This window comes from Neophocaena asiaeorientalis, unplaced genomic scaffold, assembly GCF_003031525.2.
Source record: "Neophocaena asiaeorientalis asiaeorientalis breed wild unplaced genomic scaffold, Neophocaena_asiaeorientalis_V1.1 scaffold656, whole genome shotgun sequence".
Classification (NCBI taxonomy): Eukaryota; Metazoa; Chordata; class Mammalia; order Artiodactyla; family Phocoenidae; genus Neophocaena; species Neophocaena asiaeorientalis.
Genome location: NW_020172180.1, coordinates 173,858 through 195,606, shown reverse-complemented (window position 1 = coordinate 195,606; position 21,749 = coordinate 173,858). Strand labels below are relative to the sequence as shown.

Here is a 21,749-nt window from a genome sequence, read left to right as displayed (position 1 = left end):
CAAGATCTTTTTTGATCCACCTCCTAGAGTAATGGAAATAAAAACAAAAATAAACAAATGGGACCTAATGAAACTTAAAAGCTTTTGCAAAGCAAAGGATACTACAAACAAGACAAACAGATAACCCTCAGAATGGGAGAAGATATTTGGAAATGAATCAACAGACAAATGATTAATCTCCAAAATATATAAACAGCTCATGCAGCTCAGTATTAAAAAAAGAAAACAACCCAATCCAAAAGTGAGCAGGAGACCTAAATAGACATTTCTCCAAAGACATACAGATGGTCAAGAAGCACATGAAAACCTGCTCAACATCATTCATTATTAGAGAAATGCAAATCAAAACTACAATTAGGTATTACCTCACACCAGTCAGAATGGGCATCATCAGAAAATCTGCAAACAGCAAATGCTGGAGAGGGTGTGGAGAAAAGGGAACCCTCTTACACTGTTGGTGGGAATGTAAATTGATACAACCACTATGGAGAACAGTATGGAGTTTCCTTAAAAATCTAAAAATAGGGCTTCCCTGGTGGCACAGTGGTTGAGAGTCCACCTGCCGATGCAGAGGACACGGGTTCGTGCCCTGTTCGGGGAAGATCCCACATGCCGCGGAGCAGCTGGGCCCGTGAGCCATGGCCGCTGAGCCTGTGCGTCCAGAGCCTGTGCTCTGCAACGGGAGAGGCCACAGCAATGAGAGACCCGCATACCGCAAAAAAAACTAAAAATAGAGTTACCATATGACCCAGCAATCCCACTACTGGGCATATACCTAGAGAAAACCATAATCCAAAAAGACACATGGACCCCAGTGTTCACTGCAACACTATTTACAATAACTAGGTCATGGAAGCAACCTAAATGCCCATCAACAGACGAATGGATAAGGAAGATGTGGTACATACAGACAATGGAATATTACTCAGCCATTAAAAGGAACGAAATTGGGTCATTTGTAAAGATGTGGATGAATCTAGAGACTGTCATACAGAGTGAATTAAGTCAGAAAGAGAAAAACAAATATCGTATATTAACGCTTATATGTGGAACCTAGAAAAATGGTACAGATGAACCAGTTTGCAGGGCAGAAATTGAGACACAAATGTAGAGAACAGATGTATGGACACCAAGAAGCGAAAGCAGTGGAGGGGGGTGGTGGTGCTGTGATGAATTGGGAGATTGGGATTGACATATACACACTAATATGTATAGAATGGATAACTAATAAAACCTGCTGTACAAAAAAATAAATAAAATGAAATTCAAAAAAATATACTAGTGTCAATAAAAAATTGTTAGTGTCATGAAGGGAAAAGAACAAAGATCTCAAATCAACAACCTACGTTTACAACTAAGGAAATAGAAAAAAATATAGAAAGTTAAACCTACAGCAAGCAGAATAAAGTAAGTAATGAAGATTAGAAAGGAGAGAAGAAAAATGGAAAATAGAATTATCTATTATTTTCATAGAGATTATCAATGAAATTAAAAGTTGGTTCTTAGAAAAAGATCAAAATTTACAAACTTTTAGCTAGAATTACTAAGAAAAAAAAAGAGAGAAGACTTAAACAACTGACATCAGAAATGGAAGTGGGGACATAAAGACTGACCTTACATGAGTAAAAAACATTGTAAGAGAATACTGGGAATAACTGCATGCCAACAAATGGGATAACCTAGATGAAATGGAAAACTAGAAACATACAAATTACCAAAACTGGCTTAAGAGGAAATAGAAAATCTCAGACCATCAATAAGTAAAAAGATTGCATCAGTAATTTAAAAAAATTCCCAATAAAGAAAAGTCCCAAACAAGATGATTTCAATAGTGAATTCTGGGTCAAAAAAAAAAAAAAAAAAAAATAGTGAATTCTATGAAACTCTAAAGAAGAATTAATACCAATTCTTCTCAAACTCTTCCAAGAAATAGAAGAGGAGGGAACACTTCCTCACTCATTCTACAGAGCCAGTATTACCTTGATGACAAAGACATCACAGGAAAGAAAACTATAGACCAGTATATAAATATAGATATAAAAACTCTCAACAAAATAGTAGCAAACTGAATTCAACAGCATATTTAATAAGGACTATACACCATGACCAAGTGGGGATTGGCTTTTTCACTCAGCATAGTTCCTTGGAGATTCATCCCAGTTGTCAAATCGATGACTCTTTCCTTTTTATTGCTGAGTAGTATTCTGTGGCATCGACGTACCACTGTTTGTTTAACCATTTATCCATTGAATGGCAGTTGTTTCTATTTTTTTAGTTATTATGAACAAAGTTGTTATCAATATTCATGTTCAGTTTTTGTATGTCTTCAAGTCTCTTGGATAAGTGCCCAAGACTGCAATTCCTGAGTCAAAAAAGAAAAACAAAAAACACCAAACATGCAATATTCTAAAAAGAATATTTTAAGTTTGCAGTGGAGATACCACTTCTGATTTTAAATTGACTTGGTCTGTGTATGACCTGTCATTCTTTAATGTAAATACAGATTTATTTATAAATTGAGGAAAGGCTTCACAGTTCTAGGCTCTAAAGGTGTCTTGCTGCAGACACTTGGAAAAACTATTGATTGCACACAGGTCTTTTCAACTACAGTGTGCACAAAATAACGATTACTATCAGTGGTATGATCTTCAAATAGGAAGGACAATATTATTGTCATGAAAACAGTAATGCCATTACTGTTATCAACCATGATTTATAAACCCTAATGTAGTCAAGTTTCTTTGGCTACTTTAATCAAGTGAGTGTGTTATTGTTCACTACAGTTTTCTGAAAAAGCAATGCTATATAAATGGAATCTTAAAAAATGGTACTGATGAACCAAGTGGCAGGGCAGGAATAAAGAGGCAGACGTAGAGAACGGACTTGAGGACACGGCGGGGAAGGGGAAGCTGGGAAGAAGTGAGAGGGTAGCACTGACATATATACGCTACCAAATGTAAAATGGATGGCTAGTGGGAAGCTGCTGCATAGCACAGGGAGATCAGCTCCATGCTTTGTGATGACTTAGAGGGGTGGGATAAGGAGGGTGGGAGGGAGGCTCAAGAGGGAGGGGATATGGGGATATATGTATAACACATATATATATATATGTTATACATATATACATTCACTGTGTTTTACAGAAGAAACTAACACAACATTGTAGAGCAATTATACTCCAATAAAGATATTTTTTTTAAAAAAGCAATGTTATAGATTAACAAATTTGGAATTATATCTACAAAGGTTCACAGTGTGCTTTTGAGAGGCTCCTATAAGTTTAAAAGCATAAGAAATCAAAAAGCCAATTTCTCATCATAAGTCCCATGAATTCCAGTAGAAAAAGGAAACAAAAAACAAGTGCCTGACAGAAGTTGATCTACCTATTTTTTCTAAGAATGACGTATTCGGTGGGTTATACAAAGCTGAATATATTGCTAAACCTTTAGATGGCTTCTCTCCTATTATATAAGAAAAACACCTTGTAAAGGGAAGTTATTAGAGGTAAGTAATTAATTTCCCCAAAATATAAAAGGTACTTTAAAATAAATATATTAATTATAACAATGTTTCAAATAATTTTATATGCAATTTGCACTGAAAATTGATTTTAATTTCATGAAAAATATAGTATAAAGTATATTAATATTATCAACTCAAGGTCTGTAAGATAAAAACCTATACAGAACAGTAGTATCATGAGATAAATTCATATATTGTCATTTCCCATTGCAGGACACATAGTTTATAATTAAGACCTTTTTCAGGGGCCAAAAGTAATACTCAGAACATATCCTAACATCAAGTGGAATAACATTCATATTACAGAGGTCCCAGAAGGAGAAGAAACAAGGGGCCAGAAAAATTATTTGAGGAAATAATGGCTGAAAACTTCCTGAATCTGTGGAAGGAAACAGATATCCAGGTCCAGGAAGCCCAGAGAATTCCAAATAATATGAATGCAAAGAGAAAATACACTGAGATGCATTATAATTAATGTGGTAAAAGTAAAGGATAAAGAGAGAATCTTAAAAGGAGAAAGAGAAAAGCAATTTATTACATACAAAGGAAACTCCATAATGCTATCAGCAGATTTTTTGCAGAAACTTACAGGCCGAAAGGGAGTGGCAAGATATATTAATAATGCTGAAAGAAAAAAAAAACTGCCAACCAAGAATTCTCTACACAACAAGGTAATCATTCACAATTCAAGGAGAAGTTAAGAGGTTTCCAGATAAGCAAAAGCAAAAGGAATTCATCACCACTAAACCAGCCTTACAAGAAATGTTAAAGGGACTTTGGTAAGCTAAAAAGGAAAGGAACTAATTAATAATAAGAAAACATAAATAGGTAAAAATCTCACTGGAAAACATGAATAAATAATAAGGGTAGTGGAGTAATCACTTATAAAGCAAGTATGAAGGGTAAAAGACAAAAGAAGTAAAACTATTTGAAAAACCAGTAATTAGTTAAGGGATGTATGAAATAAAAAGATGTAAATTGTGTCAGTAAAAACATAAAATATGAGGGGGGTAAAAATATAAAGTTTTGGAATGTGTTCCAAATTAAGTTACTATTAACTTAAAAGACTATGTTATACACTTAGGATGTCATATGTGAACCTCACAGTAACCACACACAAAAAATTATAATAAATACGAAAAAGAAAATGGGAAATGAATCTAAACATAACAATCAAACCACAAGGGAAGAGAGAGAGAAGAAAAAACAGAGAACTACAAAAATTGCCAAAAAACAACTAACAAAATTACAATAATTATATAGCTATCAATAATTACTCTAAATGGAATAAATGCTCTAATCAAAAGACATAGTATAACTGAATAGATTTTTTTAAAAAAGACCTTTCTATATGCTGCCTACAAGAGACTCACATCAAACCTAAAGAAACTCACAGACTGAAAATGAGGGGATGGAAAAAGATATACAATGCAAATGGAAATAAAAAGATAGCTTTGGTAGCAATACTTACATCAGATAAAACAGAGTTTAAAACAAAGATGTAACAAAAGTCAAAGAAAGCATTACATAATAATAAAAGAGTCAATCCAACAAGAAGATATAACATTTATAACATTTATGCACCAAAGAAGCACCTAAATATACAAAGCAAATATTAACAGAGGTAAGGGAAGAAAGAGACAACAATACAATAAGAGTGCAGGACTTTAATACCCCTACCCTCCTTATATCAATAGATAGATCATCCAGATAGAAAATCAGTAAGGAAGCATTAGCCTTAAACAACACATTAGACAAGATGAACTTAATATATATACAGAACACTGCATCTAAAAACAGCAGAATACACATTGTTTTCAAGTGCACATGGAACATTCTCCAGTTTAGATCATATGTAAGGTAACAAAACAAGTCTCAATAAATTTAAGAAGACTGAAATCATATCAAGCATCTTTTGTGACCACAAGTGTATAAAATTAGAAATCAATCGCAAGCAAAAAAACTGGAAAAAAACCACAAATGCGTGGAGACTAAACAACGTGCTATTAAACAACCAATGGGTCAACGAAGAAATCAAAGAAGAAAGCAAAAAATAACTTGAAACAAATAAAAATGCAAACAGAACATTCCAAAATCTTTGGGACACAGGAAAAGCAGTTCTAAGAGTAAAACTCATAGAAATACAGGCCTATCCCAAGAAACAAACAAACAAATCTAACTTTACATTTAAAGGAGCTAGAAAAATAAGAAGAAAATAAACCCAAAGTTGGTAGAAGGAAGGAAATACTAAAGATCAAAGAGGAAATAAATAAAATAGAAACTAAAATTTTAAATAGATCAATAAAACAAAGAGCTGGTTCTCTGAAAACATAAACAAAACTGATACACCTTTAGCCAGACTCATCAAAAAAAAAGAGGGGGCCCAAATAAAATCAGAAATGAAAGGGAAGGTACAAGTAACACCACAAAAATACAAAGGATCATAAGATTACTATGAACAATTATATGCCAACAAATTAAACAAAATAAATGGATAAATTCCTAGAAACACACAACCTTCCCAGACTCAATCATGAAGAAAGAGAAAATCTGAATACATGGATTACTAGTATAAATGGAATATTACTCAGCTATAAAAAGAATGAACTCTTGCCACTGCCACAAAATGGTTGGTCCTACAGGATATTATGCTAAGTGAAACAAGTCAGACAGAGAAAGAAAAATACTGTATGATTTCACTTGTATGTGGAATCTAAAAAACAAAACAAACAAACATTCAAAACGAAATAGAAATAGACTCATGGATACAAAAAGCAAAGTGGTGGTTGTCATGTGGGGGTGGGTAGGAGATGGGCAAAATAGGTGAAGGGGATTAAGAGGTACAATGTAAAAGCATCATCGTTCTTCAGATTATACATACCATTTGTCTCAAAAGAATTTGACTAAGTTTATTTAAGTTTAATTAGCTAAAATGTTTTAAGTGTAAGGTTTTCTATGAGAAAACATTTATTGTTTACTTATTGAAGCTTCTATATATTAAATACCAGATTAAGCATTTCACCCCCAAATTATAGAATCTAAAACCATCACAGAATGAATACTTAAATCATTCTTTCAGCACATGTACTATTAGAAATGTCAAGTACATAAGGAAACCCGAAACACTTATTTAAATTCTGTGGCCTTATTGTTATTTCTTTTGTTGTGAAACACATAATTTATGGAGTATGGAAGAAAATACTTCATAATGACACCAAATAATTACTCAGTTAAACACACAATAAATTTTAATTTTTATCATTGACTGAAATAAACGGGTGATATTTTAATAAGTAGAATGTTGATCCCCAAACACTAAACTTCTTTCTTGTAAAACAACAGCCTTATCTGATCTAGACACTCTTAGAGACATTAACAATGAGAAGCTAAACCACCAATAAATGATTTCTTAGAGAAAGCTAATTAAAATATTTAATGATATTCAAAATTAGTCAATCTGTATAATTAGCAATCAGTCTGACATGTTTCTTTTTCATATCAAACACAATAAACATGTGGTCTACTCCATACTTAAAATCTATCCAGGGACTTCCCTGGTGGCGCTGTGGTCAAGAATCCACCTGCCAATGCAGGGGACATGGGTTCGATCCCTGGTCCGGGAAGATCCCACATGCCGCAGAGCAACTAAGCCCGTGTGCCACAACTACTGAGCCTGTGCTCTAGAGCCCACAAGCCACAACTACTGAGACTGTGTGCCACAACTGCTGAAGACCACACACCCTAGAGCCCACGTGCACAACTACTGAGTCCATGCCCCGCAACTACTGAAGCCCACGCTCTGCAACAAGAGAAGTCACTGAACTGAGAAGTCCATGCACCGCAACAAAGAGTAGCCCCTGCTCTCCACAACTACAGAAAGCCCGCACACAGCAATGAATACCCAACACAGCCAAAAGAAAAAAATTAAAAATCTATCCATACTTGCCTTTTAAAACTAGTATTTAGCAATTATAATGAACAACGTGCATGTGAGTGAATGGACACCCAGTAAATCTTTAAAACTGTAAAGTGTGTGCCTACTAGCATTTTTTATGAGATCTTATCACCACCCACTGTACTTGATTAAGAGAAAGCTTAAGCATTATGTTTATCTTTTATTTGACAGAGGCCCTAGAGATATATCCGATAATGAAATGTAAACAGATAGAAAGTAACCCAGGGGCTTCTTAACCCTGGGTCCCAATTCAGGGAGTATGCAAACTTGGAAGGGGAAAACTGACATCTTTATTTTCAGTAACTGCTGATTTGAATTTAGCATCTCTTTCAATTAGGAATGTAGGCAACAGACCACAGTGTATAAGCAGCACCTACCACTTGGTCACTGTGACTAACAGAAGTCACAGATATTTTCCTATCACACCACACACCACATTTGTGGTGGTATATTAAAATATCGGGGCTTCCCTGGTGGAGCAGTTGTTAAGAATCCGCCTACCAATGCAGGCGACACGGGTTCAAGCCCTGATCCAGGAAGATCCCACATGCTGCGCGGAACAACTAAGCCCGTGCACCCCAACTACTGAGCCTGCGCTCTAGAGCCCTTGAGCCACAACTACTAAGCCCGTGTGCCACAACTACTGAAGCCCACGCACCTAGAGCCTGTGCTCCACAACAAGAGAAGCCACTGCAATGAGAAGTCCTCGCACCGCAACGAAGAGTAGTCCCCGCTCACCGCACCTAGAGAAAGCCCATGCACAGCAACAAAGATCCAACGCAGCCAAAAATTAATTAATATTTTTTTAAAGAGTAAAATATCATCATTTCTTAAAAATTTCACTAGTTATACGAGCTGCCACTTTGTCTCGTTATTTAAAAAATCTTGTTAAAAAAAAAAAAAAAACAAGCTTGTAAAGAAGCCCATTACTGTCTCAATTTTTTAATTAAACTTTCTATTTTGAGATAATTGTAAATATGCACCCAGTTATAAAAGAAATGCAGAGAAACCCTTGTTTTCACCCAGTGGTAATGTCTTACAAAACTATATTACAATATCACAACTGGGATACTGACATTGAGAAAACCCACCTATCCTGAGAGTTCCTTAGTTTTACTTGCACTTATTTGTGTGTGTGTGTGTGTTTATTTAAGTTCTTTGCAATTTGATCAATTTGATCAATCAATTTGATTCTTGTAACCAACCACCAAAATCAAGATACAGAACACTCCCACGGCCACAAGGATGCTTCATGTTACCTTTCACAACCACACGCAAATCCCTCCCACAACCCTCCACCCCTGGCAACCACTAATCCATTCTCCATTTCTATAATTTTGTCAATGTCATATAAAGGCAATCATACAATAGTAACCTTTTGGCATGGGCTTTTTCACTCAGCATAATGCCCTGGAGATTCATACAAATAATCGCACATATCAATAGTTTGTTCCTGTTTATTGCCGAGTAGTAGCCCATGGTATGGATATACTACAATTATTTAGCCATTCACCCATGGAGGACATTTGGGTTGATTCCAGTTTTTGTGAATTATGAACAAAACTGCTATAAACATCTGTCCTCAGGTTTTTGTGCAAACATAAGTTTCTATTTCTCTGGAATGTGTCATAAGTTTAAAAAATAGTTCGATAAGTATATTTTAATATAATTAGTTTCCTTGTTAATCCTATGTAGCTTGTGCTTTACGTTTAAAAACATGGTTCTGAGAAGGTGCCCATAGGTTCACCAGACTGCCAAAGGGGCTCACGGTACAAAACAAGCTAAGAACCCTTACAGGCATCTGTTTTCTCTATTTTGTACTGGCACTATATTCACTCTATCCTCTGCTCTATGAAGGGAGAAAATGTACGCTACCCTTTCAAACAGAGAAAGCTCACCTATGCAAAAGACAACAAGAAAATGGACAGAATTTGACCAATGATAATGTCCAATAGGATAATCAATCTATTTGCATAGCCAGTTTCTTCACGTACCATTTAAAGATAAGAACAATAGGGAAAGCTTCATCAGCATTTGTTATGTTGAGCAAGGACCATAAGGATATTTAAGAATAAGATATTTAGATATTTAAGATATTCAGAAAACAAATTTATGGTTACCAAAGAGGAAGGGGGAAGGGATAAATTGGAAATTTGGGATTAACAGATACACATTAGTATATATAAAATAGATAAACAACAAGGACCTACTACTGTATAGCACAGGGAACTATATTTGATATCTTATAACATAATGGAAAATAATCTGTAAAAGGAGATAGATAGATAGACAAATAGAACTGAATCGCTTTGCTGTATACCTGAAACACTGTAAATCAACTATACTTCAATTAAAATTTTTTAATTAAAAAAAAGATATTTAAGTATAATGTTTTCCCTCCCTGCTTTACCATTTTTAGACCTAATTCTAAGAGTAACTTTAGACACTGTAGCAAAGCTAGTTTAATAATACTTTTGCAGATTATAAATGTTTCCTAGAGCCTAGATAGAAACTACATCTTAAGGAGGTAATGAAGCTATAAATCGTAAATGAAATAAAGAAAAATTCCTTCCACAAAACAAAAAATGTCCCTATTATTTTTAGACCCCTAGCCTTGTAAACATTTTACTAAGTGCTATCAGCCAAAATGAACACACTGAACTTTATTCAGTTCCTTGCGTACCTTTATCAATGGTGCATCAATAGTAAAATATCCAAAGCATAGAAAAACAAAGTAAAAGATCTATGACTGATTGACATGTAAATAAATGGATGTGTGTCATCTGCACTGAACGAGATTCATAGCTTTAGACATCAAAAAGGCCTTATATTTCTATAGCACAAACAGCTTTCAGAACTTTTCCTATATACTCTTGCATCTGAATCTAACACCAGGGGAAGATACTGCTAAAACCATTTTTCTTTTTTGCAGCTGTGAAAATTGAGCCATGGGGAAGTCACGACTTGCCTGAGACTGTCTAACTAGCAAATAATTGTCAGAAACCGGCTAGAATCTAAAATAGAGAGTTCCTTTCGGAAGACAGGGCAGAACTATTTTCAAGGGAGTACAATTTGCTTTCGATGTCGGATTATAACAAAAAGAGGAAAGGTGGGCAAAGGTTTCAGAAATATTCCTTACCCTCAAAAGCTGTGTGAATTTAATCAAGTTATTACTTGTCCTCCTGGGCCTCAGGTTCCTTATCTGCAAAATGGGAATAATATTGTATCTACCCTCAGAGTTGTTATAAGGATGAAATAAGAATCCAGGTAAAATACAATAATGTCTGGTATATAATAAGTACTCAATTAATGTTTGCTGCCATTATATATTATTTTATCATTAATCTAATGAGAAATGTCTTTTAAAATTGCCTAATGAAAGAAATACTGGTAGTATGAAATGAGTAGTTTCTGGTCACCTTGTTCAGGTGATGCTGAGTTGGGCTGCTTATCTTTCTGAAATGCTCAGGAAAGGATTTCTACCTTAGGCAGATAAGGTGATTATTTTCAAACTGTATTCTGAGGGCCCACAGAATTCCTTAAGTTGTTTTCGGGGCTGCTTTGGGGGCTGAAGAGGGGATGCGTACAGAGGAGGGCTCATCGGGGAGTGTCCATATCTTCTCTCCCCCAAGAATAAGGACATTTGCACATTTGTCTGCTTTATATATTCCTATTCCACATGTGATTTCTTATGGATAAACTGCTTTGATGTTAAATAAAGTTTAAACCCACTGAGCTAGATGATCTTGAAGGTCCTGCCCTTTTGAATCTATGACTCAGAATATGCCTCCATTTGTGTACTAAAGCACAAGCTTTTCTTTTTTAAATATAAAATTTTAATTGACTGTCATATTCTCTGCACACACACATGATTAGTCAGGTTTTCAGTTTCTTCACAAAATAATCTATCTCTTTTGCATACGGTGTCTTTTTCATATTAGAATAGTCCTACTCAACATTTATTGAGTTCCCATGAGGTTCCAGGAACTGGGAGTACAGATACAAGCCAAGACATACCCTTGCCATCAAAGAGCTTACACTTTGGGTGAGGGTGAGGGGCAATAAGCAGACTTATTAAACAATGTGATAAGTGCCGTGACAGAAGTAGATATGGGGAGGTACGGGAATTTGAAGGATAGATGGTCTGATTTTATTTGGGGGAAGATGGTCAGGCAAGCTGTAAAAGGTGAGTACATGTTCACCCAAGGCAGATAAAGTTATTTTATTAAGAAGTCAGAATAAACACTGAGGCACAATGTTTGCCAACTTGCTAGTAGATCAATAAAACTGGAGCTCAGGGGTAATGTTTCTCAAACTGGGAGCCTCAAACATATTCCTAATGGCCTCTGACTTGTATAAGATAACTTAAAATTCTGCAGTTTCATTTCATCAGATAATGTGATAAAACTCTGCATTAACTGGATTATCGGGATAACCATGTTACCCCCAAGTCCTGCCACCTAATCTCAACATCCACATTTGCATTTAGGATCACACTGTTACTGGGAAGGATGACTTTCATTATCTCAGACTAATGAGAACAGAGATGGTCTCAGTATGAAAACAATGTATTTGTACCAAATAAAAAGCAAATGACATTGCAGCTTGCTAGACTAGTCAAAATTTAACCACAGATGGAGTAAACGGATGGTATAATTGGGTCATCCTATGGCACTCTAGTCACAGAGAATGAAAAAAATGCCTTCCTGTACTGTAGTATCTTCACATTGTAAATAGCAATTTAGGTTCAGAACATCATTTATCACTTAAAATAATATAACTTAAATTTTATTGGTTTTTGTGTTTTTCTTTAACACGTATATTTGTTTTATAAAGTGTGTAAGACTTATTGGCAGAGTGTAAATCTTATTCTGTATTGGCACACATTTAAACAGTTTAATTAAAATATTTTAAGTCAACACTGGGGTCTTTGAGAAGGCTTTTCCTTTAAAAGGGGGCTATATCTTGGTCAAATCTGAGAAATTGCCATAGGTGAGAGAAAAGCACTGGAAGGATTTAGGCTGTGGAATAACAAATATATCTGTATTATAAATGATGGCTTGAGCTGGGCAGTGTGTAGAAAAGCAGTTAGGGGAGAGAATGGAGCAGTAGATTTGTTTAGGGAAGAATATGATGAAGCGATAGCTATAAACATTGCAGTTAAAAAGACAAGACTGGATTAGAGGGTTGTTTAGGACCTAGACTTACTTCACCTAGCTAAGTGAATGGGGATGCCAGGCCAGGTAAGATGGACGAATTAACATGCTTCCCAGATTTAGGCAGCCCCTCTGAGCTAAGTGATAATGTTATCTGCATTTTTACAGATCAAGAAACTTAGGTTTCAGGAACTTGGACAAGGTCACATTACTAGTAGGAACCTGAATTTGATCCCAAATCCTGACTCTGAGGCCTGTGTGCTTAAACATGGAACAACACTGCCTCCATATTAGTAGTGATAAAGTTTGGTTCAAGATTCCCACAGAAAATATAGAAAGTGAGAAAACAAGGTCAAGTAAGAAAATCTGATTAGTGCTTACATTTAAAAACAGACAGCAAGAAGTACAGAATAGAATCTTTTATAAATCGACAAGAATATGTGAAAGGGAGGGGACATTTTAATTTGCACATATGCAACTGAATACTCAATTTTCCATTTTTGTGATCTGGTCTCTAAAAAACCGATTGCAACATGAAAAATGACAATTTATTTACAATGAAATCAGCTACTCCATAAATGTTCAGTTTAATTAAAGAAACTGATGTCTTTGGGATCAAATAGTATTTTAGGAGGACAGTCTTCTGGTTAGTGTTTAAAAGAGGAATGATTTGTTTAGGTTTGTATATGTAAACTCTAAGAATACCTGGAAGCTGATCTTTTTTGGTTTCATTTCAAAAGACTGAGTTTACCTAACAAAGTTAAACATTTGTTTGTATTTTCTACAGTAGTGATGGATTTACAAGTTATTCAAGACATCTGGTGATAAATAATTCATCTCTGCAGCATGAGAACCAATTCTAGTTCTCAAATCATATACAATGAATATCACAAAACACTGTTTGTTCAAAGCCCTAGCCTAACTTGAAAGAACACCCTGATAAGAATATCGAGCTAGTACTAGAGCATGTAGTCTTCGTAGAGTTTTTATAAAAGCACAAACAATGTTCTGGCTCATAAGCGCTACATAATATATCATGTTACAGTTTGAGGTTATGCCAATAGAAGCAGCAGGATCAAATTACCCAATATGATGGCATTACTTTCATAGATTACCAACCATCTGTTTCAGCTGGTAGCATTCTTACCTCTAAAGACCTAAGTTGAGAATTTGATTATAAGAGAACCCACATTCCTGTTTCATCAAAATAATTATTCTAAAAATAACATTTCTTCACGGTCCACCTACAATGGTTTATTATTTTAGTGTGTCATTTACTTCTCAGAGAGAAAATGAATATAGTCTAACAACCCAACATATACACACATCTCGAAAAGCCTTCATTTCCTTCTTCTCCTACCCAAAGTAAAACATTGATGTTAAATCTCTTCAATAGTTTAGACAAGCAGTAATGTCCTTCTAAACTTCTTCACAAAATGAATGAGCCTTTCATCTTCTCTAATATATTCAGTGAGGGTTTTGTACATCAAAGAATAAAAAGTACACCGCGTGATTTCTTAAAGTGCATGTTTACTCTCCAAACACAGCAATTTACACTACCCAAATCTGACACCAGTCTGAGGGCTCTGCTGCCAACTCTGCATTCCTTTAAACAAAACAAGAGGAGGCAAAACAACCCAAAAAAGCCAGCCATATGGAGCTCAGTAGGTTAATGCACTATTCTGACAGTTCCAACTAGTACAATCGAGGGCAAAACATTTTCAAAAGAAGAGGCTGCTATATGATGTATGTCTTTGAGAAAAAATAAGAAATCTTGCAAAAACAAAAAACCTGAAGATTCCTTAGGTTTCTTCAAAAGTTGTGGCATGTTGTTGGCAAGTATTCATATTGTTATGCAGATCCACTTAGTTAAAAAACACAGTGAGAGTATTTCTAGAGGGAACAAGACATTATCCTAAGCAGTGAGAGGAATGTCAACGGGTATTCAAGTTCCTGCGGAGGCAAGAGATGTTCATGTAACATCAGAGATTAATTTCATCTCTAAAAGCATGTATATAGTCACAAAGTGCATTTACATACAAAACCAACCAACACATTATAATTGCTTTACTCCCTTAATATAGTGGGAGGAAACTGACTTTGGAATCATGGAGATTTGATTTTGAATCCAATATCTGCTACTTAGGAATGTTTAAATGTGTGTAACCATTTTTCTGAGTTTCATTATATATTACAGAATTGCTTTGAAAATTTAAATATAAATAAATGTAAGGTATCCAGCACTATGCCTAACACATAGTTAGGTATGCAATGGATATTTATTGCTTAGTATTATCATCAACATCCAACGTCTTGAGCGTACTATGCTCCAGTCACTGTACTAACTCACTTAACATTTATTATCCTAATCCTTGTAAACAATCCTAAAGAGGAATAATTATCCCCAATTCACAAATGAGAAAACTGAAGCTCACAGAAGTTACGAAACTTATCTGAAGTCACACACACAGTTCGTCAGTAGTAGACGTACAGACTCTGGTCCATTTGAACTCCTTGCTGAGGTCCACAAAGCCCTGTGTAATTTTGCCCCTACCTGTCTCTACAACTTCATCTGATTCCATCCCATCCCTATCCACTACTTCCCAACCACAGCGGTCTGTTATCTGGCACTCAAACACCTCAAGCCCATTCCCACACTAGAGCCTCTACACATGTTCTTCCCTCAGCTGGGAAAGCCCTTTTCCTGAATGTGTGCATGGTTATCTTCTTCCCATTATTCAAATACCACCTCCTCACACGGGCTTTCTCTGGCCATCCTACATGACGTAGCCCACCATCAAAAGAGCAACCTAAAAAACTCACATCACTCTTTTAGGGGCTCTTATTACTACTTGGTATATTCTTTGTTTATTACTATTTGCCATATTCTTTGTTTATTCATCTGTTGATTACCTGTCCGCCTTCACTGAAATATAAATCCCATGGCGTCAAGGGCTTTGTTTCTCTTCTTTTGGGCTGTATCTCCAGTCCATAGCATAGTGCTCAGAACACAGGAGATAATGGATGGATGGATACCCAACAAGAGCTTTCAACTACGCTGCTTAAATACACAAAAATATACACACACATAAACACAGATGTACACCAGATCTGGAAAATAGATGAGTTACAGGTGATTTTTCATGAGACACAAATTTGATAGACTTTGTGGCATGTTTTCCTAAAATGCTGCCTAGTATATATATATCCGATATACTCATTAACCTGCAATGAGAACAAACTTCTCACCTTCAGTCAGACTCCCTTACTTTTAGAAAGCTATATCTTCTGTTACTCCTGGAAACAAATCTCTATATTCCTGATCTTACGCAAACCTCCTTTGTGTAAGGATCACAAAGATCAACTCTCCTTTTTCATCACACTGGGATCTATAAACCAGTCCATTTGATCTGACCAATTGACAACCCACATGTGTCATTTTAGATGAGCAGAATGTGGTGCGAGAGACTGTGCTAGTCTAAGTTGCCAATTAAAACACAACACCAGTGATACTAAGGAGGCAGTATGCTAAAGAGGGCAACTTGCTGGAGTGGAAGTCATGACACTTAGATTTTAAACCTGGCTCAGCCATTGTTTGCTTTGGGCCATGAGACATACACAGATTCTCCGGGCCAATCTATTTCTTCCTCTTATGAAAATGAGGGGCCAGAATATGATCTCTAATGTCATGTGCAGCTTGAACATTCCACAGTTCTGGGACAAAATAAGGATTAAAGATATTGCCTGGGGCCTGTGAGAGAGAGTGGCCACTATCAAGACCAAATATGGGGTAGAAGCACACACACCCCTGAGAGCATAAGTCTCTCCCCAAAAGTGATATTCCATCGAGATCCTGAGTCCCACATGACTTGCCAAATTTTTAATTTATTCTCTGTCCAGAGGTAAACATATTACTTACTCCCGAGTTTACGTACTGCCCCATTATTATTCTCAATAATTCTTTCCTTCATCCACCAGCCACTATAAGTTTTATTTATTCAGCAGACTTCCCCAAGGGCAGTGACTTTTTTGTAATGGTTTATGTAATTCTTCAGGAATATATTTATCATTCAATGTGTGATATATATTTTACATTACTAGAACTCTACAAAATCCTAGGGTTGAGGGAGGAGGCTTCTTTCTTCCACTATATTTTTTCATTTATTGAAGCACACAAATCTGCATGCAGGGTGGAGGGAAGCATTTTTATGAGAAGTATCATATACACTAATAAATGTATTGATGTAGATATCACGACTAATTTGTGACAATTCAAAAAAGTGGTACGTGCCATTACCACTAAATATGGCCCCCCAAATTAAAACCAGTTTGAAACATTACCGACATTCCAAAGCATTCAAAAACAGTTTCCCTTGGAATACTGAAAATTGCTACAGACTCACTATCAAACTGGCTAAGTCCCCGAAAGCAAAACTAAAACAAGTATTAAAGAGCAAAAGTGCTACTCTTCTCCCAGATAATAATAACTTGTATGGCTTTACACAAAGTATGAGCTCTTGGTGGTCAAAATAGAACCAATCTGAAATATCCTCACCCAGCATAGTTTCCACATTAGAAATGTGAATTTTAAAGAGTGGTAAATGCTTTGAATTCTAGAAAAGTGTGGTACATGTGTGGAATGTTATTTTTATCTAAGATATTATTTCAAAGAACATTTTAGCTCCTACTGTATATTATTTTTCTTGGAAGCAGATGACCTTTATGCATTACTTTTATATCTTATCTCAACCCGCAGATTAATTTCCTCATTAAACATTTACTAAGTACCACTATATGCTAGGCACTGGCTATACAAAGATGTCTAAGGCAACATCCCCTGTCCTCAAGGAGCTCTAAGTCAGGTTGAATAGCATTTTCTTTACCAGGCGAGTTTTTAATGAAAATTTCTAAATGAGGCTTAGGGATTATTCAAATTTGTCACCTAACTCTTCTACTCATCCCAAGGTTTCTACTATTTTTAGAAAACACTTATTCTAGATTAGAAAAAGAGAGATCAATTTACAGACAGAACTTTGCCAAATTCAGAAAAAAACACTGACTCAAGCAATGAGGATAAAGAAATTCTTTTTCATGCCACTGTTTCATAGACCATTTCTTAAATAAAAATATCATAAACTAGTAAAGCAAAATACTTGTCTACTATTGTTAGACTCACCATATTAACTCATGTGGGTTTTTTAAAGAATTGATTCTCCTTCTTTCATTTTAATGTAATATATGATAAATACAGAAGAACATATGTAAAATGATGTAAGTTTTAAAGTGGAAACTAACTGTTCATAAACCCAGTATCACTTTTTGCCACATTTGGGGAAATACTGTAGTCAATCTATACTTTGTATAAATAACCAATAAAGGCTTTAAGTTAACAAACTAAACTAGGGATATAAAAGTTTGAAAGTATAAAAATTAACTTCTACTTTCAAATTTTACATTGACCTTAGTTTTTGATCTCTAATGTTAGAATTCTCTTTGAAGAACACAAATGTATTAGAAAAAATATATTGCATTAATTTCTCTAGCATCCCTGTAAGGTGAGACGTATTATCCCTGTTTTACAGATTGGGCAAGTTCTTTCATCAAATTTGGCCATGATGCACAATGAAAAATGGAACTGGGAATAGAACCTAGGGCATCTGATTTCTAGTCCAGTATTCTATCTATTAGTCTTTCTCTCTTATGCTTTTGGCACTTCTCATTGTCCTAAAATACTGTCCAGGATCACTGACTCTTCAAAGTCCTGGCTCAGTTGTCAAAGCCACAAAGATACTGAACTTAGAAAAAAATTAATTGCTTTAGTTTGGGATTTAACAGAGTAGTACAATATCACAGAGTAATAACTCAGCACAAAGAAAGATTCCAAGTGTAGAAAAAACATAACAGGTGACTACTGCCTTCAAAATACATTGTGTAAGATTCAAATGTGTTCATAAAATAACATACTTTGTTTAATGGATTCACTTGATGATTCAGTACACACAGCTATACAGAAATTATGCACTTATTGACACAGAATACAATTAAAGCAACTAAAAAGCCTGTCCATCCCCCCTCCCCAAAAAAAGCCCTGCCCATGGGGTGAGATAGAAATTCTTTCACAATGCTGATAGCAAGATGAAGGCTTGGCATAATCTTCCTAGAAAGCCATCTGGTAAGAAGAACCAAGAGCCACAAGAAAAAGTATTCATTCTCTTTGACCTAGTAATGCTGCTTCTAGGAATCTATCATCAGAAATAATCTGAACTGTAGACCAAGCTTTATGCTCTAAGATATTAAAGACATCATTTTCTTGAAAATAAATGAAGAGGTAAACTATGGCATCTACTTAAAATGGAATATTATGCAGCCATTAAAATGTTTTCATGATGGGGAAATATATCTTTGAGTCACTGTTATGTGAAATGAGAAATAAAACTCTTTGTACAGTATGATTTCAATTATGTAAAAATGTTTCTATAATTTAAATGGTAATCTATGGTAATGTTAATGGTAATTATCCCCAAGTAATAGAATTTTAGATGTACATTTTCCTCTTCAAAACTTGTTGTGCTTCCAGATTTTCTAAATTTAAGATGATTACTTTGTAATTAAAATATATTAAATATTTTTAAAAGAAAGCTCTACCATATGCTTTGGTTGAATTTACTCATATACATAGGTATAAGGCTTGAGTAAACAAAAGGTGAGAATAAAAGAGATAAGAGGTGAAAGAAAACAATAATAATAAAGGAGAGACACAAAACAATACAGAAAAAAAAAAAGAAAGGAATAAAGAAACTTGAGGACACAAAAGAAAACCCTTCCTTCACAAAGCAGGAACAATCTCTCTTGCTTCAACCAAAGATCTGTACACTTTCAACCTCAATCACTAAGAGGATGTTTATTCAAATATGTATCACCTTCTGTTTGTTAAAATAGGCTTCAAGACACATCTCTATAGGCAGACATTTATAAGTAAAACACATTGATGAGGGGAGGAAGAGGTGAAGGAATATAGATTACATGTCACCTGAAGTTCTATGATCAAGCAAAAAAGAAAGAAAAAAGAAAAAAGAACCTTCCCCATAAAGGGTTTCCCACACATATTTCCTTCAGTTAAAAATTCTTCCTCAAATCCTAATACGCTCTCATTGATTACACAGTGAATGATTAGGACAAGCCCTGGACTTTGCCTTAAAAGTTACAGAGCAACCCAGGATCCCCTGCAAGATCAACACAAAAACAGCCACAGTAAAACAAATCAACAACCTAACAATGAGAAGAGAATTTTGACTATTTGTAGGGTGAGGGCATCATTTTAATGGTCACTAAGTAGTACAAGTGAATATGAAACCAGTCTTCTACCTTTAAATATTGTATGTTGACATGATATACATACAGGCACACATACATAAATATACAGAGAAATCTAGCTAAAGTTCAAATTCCAGACATGGTCAAGATCAACTAATTAACACTAGCATTAATTGGAACTTTCTAGCTAGTGTTCAATCTTGGGAACTCAAGGTAATTATCCACTGAGTGTCTACCATGTATAAGTCACTATGTTAGGTTCCATAGGTAAAACAGAGACAAATGAGACAGTCTTTGCCTTCAAGGAACTTAAAGAAGGGAAGAATGCTTATTAACTTCAGTGAGGTGTCACCATTACAATGATTCATTCATTCAAATGCTGAGTTATTCATTCATTTCAAACCATTATTGAAGATGCACTGTGTATGGCATTTGTGCTTGGTGTTAACAAACTGATGATTAAGAAGACGGTGCTCAAATTGGAAGTTGAAAATACAAATCTTAAGGAGTTTACAGTATTCACTGTAGGTCAAAACCAGAGAGACTCTTTCAATGGATACATATTGAGCAGCTCCTATGGGCCCAATCTGCTGAAACTGAGGATCTGGGAGTAAACCAAGTAGACAATGAGCTCTACAAGGGTGGTCCTTACTTTCTAGTAATATGAGTAGAAAGGGGGTAGCATAGGGTTGTATGAGAACACAGAAGGACAGGATCCAGATGTCCAGAAAGGCTTCATGGAGGATGGAATAAAAGATGACTATTCTAATTGTGCTTTCCTGTCACAGCCCTTCAATGATTTGGAGACAAGTATACCCCGCCAAAACCTTCTCTTTTTCAGCTTTCTCTCATTTCAGAATGAGAGAATGCATGCAAAACACTTAAAGTGGTTCCTGGTCCACAGAACATGATCAATACAAGTTGTCGAGCAGCACAGTTTAGCATTCCCAATGTTATTCTTAGAAGTCTGTGCCATTTTTATTTTCTCTACACCCCCTTAAAAATAAGTTTGGCAAGGAGAATGTAAAAAAAAAAACATTAAAAATCCCACCATACCAGACACTAGTTTTTACAGTCATCTAATCTTTGATCATAGGCTTACTAAAATGTAATAGCTGAAAGCATACATCACACCACTCATGTAATTTCTTTTAACCATTGTATCAGATGAATGCTTTCATTTTTCTACACAGCCTATATAAGTCATTTTAGTACCTAGATAATATTCTCCTAAGGGTCTGGCCCATAATTTAGGCATTCCCTTCTTCTTAGAATTAAGGTTTCCACCCACCTTGATTTTCCATTAGTATGAACAATCCTGCAAGGAATCTCTTTTTCCTTCTTTTGGATAATTTCCTCAGGATAAATTCTCTGACGTACTATATAACAGGGGTCAAAGGGTATAAGCATTTTGTATATTCTGTCCAATTGCTTTTCAAACGGATTTAATTCTACCAGCACAAAACGGTAAGGTACAAATTTCACCGTATTAGGTAATGTCAATCTTATTGCTCCAATTGAATAGGTGGAAAATGATACCTCATTTTCAAAATTTGCATTTCTCAGTTGTTATGTTAAAATTTTCCCCATTTTCCTGATTTTATTTCCACTTATGTGAATTCTCTATTTCTTTTACAGATTTATCTATCCAAAACTAAATGTCTCCATCACGCTCTATGCAGTACTTAGATACTAACAACATTGATCTCTTGTGTGATAAACTTGTAAATATTTCTTCAGTGTTTTATTTTTTATATTTTCCATACAGTTTAGCTTTTATTTATTCAAAGGAGTAAACCTTT

At 35.2% G+C, this 21,749-nt stretch overlaps 1 protein-coding gene across 3 annotated transcripts in view; it reads right to left on the bottom strand.

Moving 5' to 3' along the window:
• DIAPH2 (diaphanous related formin 2) overlaps positions 1-21,749 on the bottom strand; it is an 863,347-nt gene that overhangs the window by 670,809 nt on the left and 170,789 nt on the right. The gene's annotated exons all lie outside the window — the stretch shown is intronic.